This window comes from Eumetopias jubatus, unplaced genomic scaffold (genome assembly GCF_037043125.1).
Source record: "Eumetopias jubatus isolate StellerSeaLion01/CBP00866 unplaced genomic scaffold, mEumJub1_p1.0 scaffold_11, whole genome shotgun sequence".
Taxonomy (NCBI): domain Eukaryota; kingdom Metazoa; phylum Chordata; class Mammalia; order Carnivora; family Otariidae; genus Eumetopias; species Eumetopias jubatus.
The window spans coordinates 17,698,850-17,707,298 of record NW_028274817.1 but is presented as its reverse complement, the minus strand read 5'-3'; the positions used below and the strand labels follow the sequence as shown (position 1 = coordinate 17,707,298).

General features: G+C 45.0%; 1 non-coding gene across 1 annotated transcript; it reads left to right on the top strand.

The window, feature by feature from the left end:
• Positions 1 to 265: 265 nt before the first annotated feature.
• Positions 266 to 338, top strand: TRNAA-CGC (transfer RNA alanine (anticodon CGC)). Its single transcript has one exon. It is a non-coding gene; the product is annotated as a tRNA-Ala (tRNA).
• The last annotated feature ends 8,111 nt before the right edge of the window (positions 339 to 8,449 follow it).

Below are 8,449 nucleotides of genomic sequence, written 5' to 3'. Positions count from 1 at the left end.
GTTGCCCAGGCAGAGGAACAATAAGTGCAAAGGTGCTGAGGTAAGGCCCAGGGAGTCTGAAGAACAGCAACATGTCCTGTGTTGTTGGAGAGGAGTGGACAAGGGGAGGAGCAGTAAGAGATGAGGGCAGAGAGGTAACAGGGAACCAGCTCATGCAGGCCCTGAAGTGGACAGATGGCTTGGTCTTTTACTCTGGGGGAATGGAGGGTTTAAGCAGAGGAGTGGCATGACATCACTTAGGTTTTAAGAGAATCACTGTAGGGGTGCCTGGCTGGCTCAGTCAGTAGAGCATGTGACTCGCGATCTTAGGGTCATGAGTTCAAGCCCCACGTCGGGCATAGAGCTTACTTAAAAAAAAAAAAAGTTGGGGGGATGCCTGGGTGGCACAGTCGGTTAAGCGTCCGACTCTTGGTTTGGGCTCGGGTGGTGATCTCAGGGTCATGAGATTGAGCCCCACTTCGGGCTCCACACTCAGCATGGAGTCTGCTTGGATTCTCTCCCTCTCCCTGTGCCTCGCCCCCCCTGCAGAGACAGTCTCTCTCTCTCTCAAATAAATAAGTAAATCTTAAAAAAAAAAAAAGAAAAGAAAAGAAAATCACTTTGGCTATGATGTGGAAAATAAACTTTGGAGGTAAGATGAGAGGCAAGAGACAAAGCTAGAGACCAGCTAATAAGCCGTAATAATGCAGGAAAGAAATATGGTGCCTTCCACTAGAGTAGTGACAGTAGAGGCAGTAAGAAGTGATTGGATTATGGATATCTTTTGAAGGTAGAGACAACTGGGCTGCTGATGAACTTTTTTTTTAATATTGTAAGATAAAGACAGGAATCAAAACTGACTTCAAGGTATAAAAGGCCTGAGCAACTGAAAGAATGGAAGTGCTATTATTAAGGTAGATAGAGAAGACTAGGAAAAGCAGTTTTAGGGGAGCAGGTCAAGAGCTCTGGACATGCTAAGTCTGAGTTGTCAATCAGACATTCAAGTGGAGATACCTGCTAAGTGGTTGGATATATGAATGTGGAGTTCCATAGAGAGGTCTAGGCTGGAGAAATTACATTTAAGAGTTAACAGCATGAGTGTAGCACTTACAAAAGAGAAGAGGTGCCAAGATTGAGCCCTATGAATCTCCAATGTTTAGGCGTCAGGAAAACAAGGTGAGCATAGCAAAGATGTTTGAGAAAGAAGAGCCAGAGAAATAGAATGCGGTGTCCTGCAAGCCAAGTGAAGAGAGCATTCAAGGAAAACAAAGTAATACATTTTGTCAAATGCTGCTGATAGGACAAATAAGATGAGAAGTGATAATCAGTAATTGGATTTGGCAATGAGGAAGTCACTGATGGCTGTGATAAGTGCAATTCTGATGCAGGAATAAGGGCAAAAGACTAATTGGAATGGGCTCCTGCAGGCACCCGGGTAGCTCAGTGGGTTAAGCACCTGCCTTAGGCTCAGGTCATGATCCCAGGGTCCTGAGATGGAGACCCACATCGCCTCGGGCTCCCTGCTCAGCGGGGAGTCTGCTTCTCCCTCTTCCTCTGCCCCTCCCCCTTCTTGTGCTTTCTTGCTCTCGCTCTCTCAAATAAATAAATAAAACCTTAAAAAAAAAAAACAGGCTCGTGAGAAAACAGGAGAGGAATTGGTGATAGGGAATATGGTTAACTCTTCCAAGGAGTTTTGCTGTAAGCAGGAGAGAGAGACTGGGCAGTACATGGAGGAAGTGGAGAGAGGGTTTTATTTTGTTATGTTTTTAGGATAGGGGAATGCTTCAGTATGGGAAAGCTCCAGTAAAGACAGAAAAACTGATGATGTAGGAGCATGAAGAATTGTTGGAGTACTGTCCTTAAGTAGGGAGAGGTCACCAGCTCTGGAGTACAGGGAGAGTGCCTCTGGTAGGAGCAGGGGCAGTGAGTCCAGAAACAAGGCACAGTATAATGAGCACAGATATCAGTAGGTGGGCCCATATAATGACATGAGCCTACGACAAATCTCTGATGAGTGCTTCTATTTTCTCAGTGAGATTGCAAGCAAGGCCATCAGCTGAGAGTGAGGATGGGAAAGGAGATGTTGGAGTTTGAGAAGACAGGAGACGGTATGAAACAGCTGTCTAGGGCTCCTGGGTGGCTCAGTCAGTTCAGTGTCTGCCTTTGGCTCAGGTCATGATCCCAGGGTCCTGGGATCGAGCCCCACACTGGGCTCCCAGCTCAGGGGGGAGTCTGCTTCTCCCTCTTCCTCTCTGTGATCTCTCTCGCTCTCACTCTCTCTCTCTCTCAAATGAATAAATACAATCTTTGGGGGAAAAAAACCCAGCTGTCTAGGAGAGTGGGAGAATGAACGTACTAGGGAAATGTATTATAACTGGCAGCAGCAGTAAGAACCCACTCGAGGTTCATTGCCAAGAATATAAAGTAAGATCATTCCCCAGGGTTCTGCATTTTTCTCCAGCCATGTTGATCCAGGTTTCAGGCTACCCATGATTAACGTATGATTCTTAACTGTTTCTGGAAGCAAAACAATCAACACTGTCCACCATTAATCCTAGTAGGATACCCCCAGTGAGAAGTGTATCAGGAAAGTGGCTCCAGGAAGGAGAGAATCTCAACAGACCACTGATCTCCTTTCCCAAAGGGAAGAGCTGTATCCCCAGCTGGCCAGGTGCTTAATGGTTAAGAGAACAAAAAGCTAGGGAGAGTTGGGGGAGGGGACACTTAATCTCCCACCATGAATGTGGAAAGATTTCTTAAATACTCCTGGCTTCTTTCCTCATCTCTTACTTGTTGCTCCCCATTGGAGAAGAGACTGACTTAACTGGTGAGCTTGCATCAATAACCTGTGCATCTTTGCCTTGGCCTCCTCCCTTCTTCTCTTTCGGGACCTGCCTGCCTGCACAGGCTGGTGCTTTCTGATCTGCTTGCTCCACTTTCCCAGAGGCTTAGTGGGGCGGGCGTTGCCCCTCTGGGGCAGACCTGAAATGTCGCAGGGGACAGTTCCAATTAAGCATTGGTAAGGTCCTCAAACCTCAGCTATGTTCTCCCATCATCTGTATGAGTAGGAACACTGATTATTCTGATTTCCATTTGCCTGACCCCTGGTTCTTTTTTTTTTAAAGATTTATTTATTTATTTATTTTGAGACAGTGAGAATGAGAGAGAGAGAGAGAGAGAGAGAACATAAAAGGGGGGAGGGTTAGAGGGAGAAGCAGGCTCCTCACTGAGCAGGGAGCCCGATGCGAGACTCGATCCCGGGACTCCAGGATCATGACCTGGGCCTAAGGCAGTCGCTTAACCAACTGAGCCACCCAGACGCCCTGCCTGACCCCTGGTTCTATCTCTCCATTGGTTCTAACCTCAGTTAGGAGCACGGGGGTATTTATTAGTTCCCTCAAACCCCAAGACAAGTGTTCACGTTGTTCAAAGTAAAACCGATTATTTAAGGGGATGGGAAATAGAACCATATATTGGGAAACTATATAGCTATATGATAAAATAGTAAATTAAAGACGTGCCTGAAACACAGTGAGTGCTCATTAAACATATATTGAATGGATTTTGGACAGAGGTAGGGACAGCCGTCTAACCAGCCCAAGATCGACTACAAGCGTCATTTTGGCTAGAACAAAGATTTTGGTGTCTTTTTTTTTTTTTTTTTACTTCATTTCTAAAATTTTTATTGCAAATATAAAATATAAAGCATTTCCCCACAACTCCCCTTTATAAAACAGGATGGAATCTAACAGAGAATTGGGTATACCTTCACAAAGGGCCCTAATAATAATAGTGAGCCTAATGCTAATACTAATCCTGGTAAGATCTAACATTTATTGAATGCTCGCTTTATGCCAAGCACTGTTTTCAGGGATTCACACGCATTATCTCATTTAATTCCCACAACAACCACACAAGGCAATTACTATTATTATCTCTGTTTCAGGCCAAATTAATTAACTTGGCTAAGGTCAGACAGCTAGTAAGACGAAAGAACAGGAACTGACACTCAGGAAGTCTGGTTCCAGAGCTGCCTTCTTAACCATTAAATTATACTGCCCCAGTAAGTCAGTAATTGAGCAGGCAATATATGCTCCCTAGCAAGAGCACCAAAGCAAAGCACCCACCACAGGGAATTACTGAAATCCACAGAAACAAGCCCTGGTTTCTGATGGCATTCATAATCTACTCTACGCAACAAGAAGGCACATTCCATGGATAATGAGACTCTGTGAGCCTATTTGCTGACACTCACTCCATACTTCCCAGTTGAACAGGCCCAGAAATAGAAAATCTTAAGTGGATTTAAAGGGAGACTCTGACCTCTCACCTTGAGTCAAGAAAGTGAGTCCTAATCTTCCAAATCGATAAAACACCAGTGGTTGAGAGGGCAAATCCCAATCCTATGGATTGGGTCAGCGCAAAGTGGAGGTATACTGTACTGTAGGGGAAATAAACAGAGGCAGGAATCCTGCTAATGCTGCTGGATCCATGGCCAGACGCTCTCAGAAGGAAATCTCCTTGTGATCTGGAGCAGGCACTATTCTGTGCCCTTTCAGGAGCGAATGGAAGCAGCCTTACTCGGCATCCCTACACACTGCACGGGGCAGTGACATCACCAACCTTGTTCTTAACACCCCGTTGACAGTAATTTATGGCCACACAGAGCAGGGAAGAAAGAAAGGAGACGAGAAAGAAACTAGTAATTGCTAATTTCTAACGCTGTGCTAGGTGGTTTCTTATATGCTCTCTCATTTAATGAAGTAAGTTTTATCTCCAATTTACAGATAAGGAAACTGAGGCGGGGAGCAGCGAACTGATTGTGGTCAGAGTCACAAAGCCACCAGGTAGCAGAGATGTGAATGAAATTTGTGTTTATCTGTTTCAAAGCCTGTACGTTTTCAGTATCGTTCTCTTTGAAGGAGCCTGAGTCCTCAATGGGTCCAATTCCCTTATTTTAAAAATGCAGAAATTGAGGCCAAGAGCATGAATCACCTTGCCCAAGGTCACAGGTTTCACTAACTTTCCTGTGGGTATATACTCTAAGGAAGCAGAGTGAGGACATTCCCAATCCCTGCAGGGCCCTAGGTAGTAGGAAATTTTGCTGTCCCCTTCAGAGGGCGCACATCATCCTCCTTGGCCCCCGGGGCACAGTGGAAACAAGAGTAATATCTGGACACCCTTTGGAATTAGTTTTTCTCAGCATCATGATGAACACTTTCCATGTATGACTCACAGGCCAGTATTATTTTCCCATTTTCTGAGGAGAAAAAGACACTGTGTGGCTTGAATCAAATTTTAACTAGAGAGTCCTATTTAAACTGCATCCCAAGCCATGGACAGCTCTCAAAGACCAGGGCAATGAAGGTCTGAGCCTGCCTTCACTAAGACAGGGAATAAAAATGGAGCAGTGCCCCTTCTCATTTCTTACCCCACTCCAAGTCAAGCTGCTTTTTGCACATGCTTGGCATGGGCCTTACTGGACTATTCCTTGGGATTTGTAGAACTTTCTAGAAATGGATCTAGGGCAAAGATTTCGTGAATTTGGGCCATGAGATTTTTAGGACCCTGGTGAGGACCAGGCTAGGTCTCAGTGCTGATGAGTATAATGCCTCCTTATAGAAAATCCTGAGATTTAATAATTATTTAGGGACCAAGGAGATACCACGATCCCCATTACATTGAACAGGAAGTGGAACAGTGGGCTTCATAGTCAGTCAGGGACTTAGAGTACATTTACTGAGTGCCCATTCGGTGCCAGGATCTGTGCTCATAGGATCAGGTTAGATGACAATGAATATTACCGATGTGTCCCTATCCTCATGGAACTTCCTGTAGGGCATGTTTATCACCACTAAGACAACTGAGAAGCTCCCCTTCTTGGGAGGATGATGGAGATAAAATGATGGAGGTAGCCAATGTCAAAGAGGTTACTGCCTATGTTCTCCTCTAGGATTTTGATGGATTCCTGTCTCACATTGACGGGTATTAAGGAGGGCACATATTGTGATGAGCACTGGGTGTTATACACAACTAATGAATTGTTGAACAGTACATCAGCTTATGATGTACTATATGCTGGCTAACGTAACATATAAAAAAAAAATGATGGAAGTAAGAATGAACTCACTGGACAGCGTGCCAGAGAGAAAACATGCCGTGCAGAGAAACTGAGGTCACGTAACACCATCAAGGACTTGATTCCAGGCTGGGATGACTGCGGGAAGCAGTGAGTTAGGGGTAGTTTAGAAAGACCTTAGAAGAGGAAGTAGCTTCTGGAGGCAACTCTGGCAGGCTAAGAGGAAGGCTCAAAGGAAAGACTTGTTAAGAGAGGCTAGCAGAAGCTCTGGAAGGACACAGCCGTGGAGTTGAGTTCAGCTGCCAGCCTAACAAGCGGTCTCAGACTGAAACTCAAGGGTTATGGCTGGGGCTAGCCTATGGAGAAAGGATGGAGAGTCCTCTAAATCAGGAGTAAGGAACAGCTCACCAGTATGAAGGGGAAGAGAGGAGTGAGTGAATAGAACAGGAAAAAAAATCTATGGTTCGAACCTCATTAGCATGACCCGAGCTAAAGTGAGGAAAGCCAGGAGACATACAACTTGTCTTAATGGATTTCCTCCATTACCTCATCCCTCTGGCCCAGAGTAGCAAAGAAGAGCATCCTCCCTGTAGCCTCATGATGCAGACAGAGGCTAGTACTGGAAAGAAAATAAAGAGGCCAAAGTCCAAAGCTGTGTGGTCTTTTGTGGAGGAACCTCTGTGACCTGACATGGTGGCAACAGAACCTTAGGCTGCAGGGTGCCCTGGGTGTAGGCTGTCCAGATCCATCTATATCAGGGAGGCAGGGAGACAGGCCTTGGCCGTCAGGGCATCCCAACACTTTGCATACTGGGCATTGCATCGCTTCACTAGCCCCAGGACTAATTTTGAACCATAGACTATCACAACTGGAGCGGTTATTATAAACCTTACAGAACTGTGGTTCTTAACCTAATGCTTCTTCTCAATAAAAAGTTAACTCCTCCCATTATCCCAAAATGAAAACCATCGATGATTCAACCTGCCTACACACGTAATTAAAAAAAAAATAATAATGTCCTGTGATGTAAATGAGGGGAAAATGGGAAAGTGATTTATTATAAAACAATATTTCTTTCTTTTTTTTAAATTTTATTATGTTATGTTAGTCACCATACAATACATCATTAGTTTTTGATGTAGTGATCCATGATTCAAAAACAATATTTATTTCTACATACAAAGGCTTGGGCAGAAATACATGAGAAGACAAACATGCCCCGAGAAATTTCCAAAACCTCTTCTGACGGGCAGTGCTAGCCTGCTGAGGACCATTGTTCTGCCCTGTCCTCAATTGCCACATGGACAAACTGGATCCCAGAGAAAGGAAGCATCACATCACAGGTCCCTTCTTTTGCCTGGTCACCGCAGCCTTTCAGTGGGGCCCACCAGAGTGATCCTTCCTTTTAATCACTGGGCTGTATGGTAGCAGGAGTGACTAGAAGCATGCCATCACCTCTCTGATTCTGTTTTCTCGTATGTAAATTGGAGATAAGCCAGTACCTACTCCATAGGATCAACATAACGTATGAATGAGGTCTGACACGTGATAAGCTTCAGTAAGTGGTAATTATCACTATCAGTATTTGGGGCACACTGATAACTGCTTCCTGCACCCTGTTCATACAGTTGTCACCACTTCATTACCAAGGTTGCTGCCACCACCACTGCTACTGGGGTCCCAATGGGGAGCATCACTTCCTTTCAGTAACATTTGCTTGGCCAGCGTAATGTGATCTATTCTCATAGGCATACCACTTTGTCTTAGGAGAGGTATCCTGACTATTTTGGTTTTGTTCTTTCCTTTGCTATAGAATAAGGTCAAAAGATCACGCCAGAGGGCAATATGAGGCTCACCCTCCAGTGCCCCATTAAATGCAATTCTCAATGCCCCCAGACTAGTGTCACAGAAAAGAGCCCAGGGACTGCACTTTCTCTCCTACTTTCAAGTGAGTTCCTGTCAACCCCCAATGTTGGAACAGTCTTTGTCTCCTCTTCTTTGTTCACGTTTTCAATCCTGCTATGCTGAGAGCCTTCACATTTATCCCAGGAGGGCCCTGTCCTTACACAAATAAGACTCCTGGTAGCTTATCCTTCTTATCACAAAGTTCCCAAAATAGAAAACTGGATTTGGTCCCCATTGTGACCTTGTCTCAGTAATTTGGATAAACCCTATGGTTCCTTTCAACAATAATGAACCTCTGACTTGGGGCTTAGCCAGCCTGTAAGGCTGCCCGGCTCACTCTCCAGGGTCTGGAGTCTGACAACAGCAGAGGAGGGGAGGCACAGTTAGATACATGCAGGGGTCTTGGACCTTGGCGAACAACTGACTTCCACAAGCAAGTATGTTCTTCACACAGCTGTTGAGACACCTGAACACACACTCTTTCTC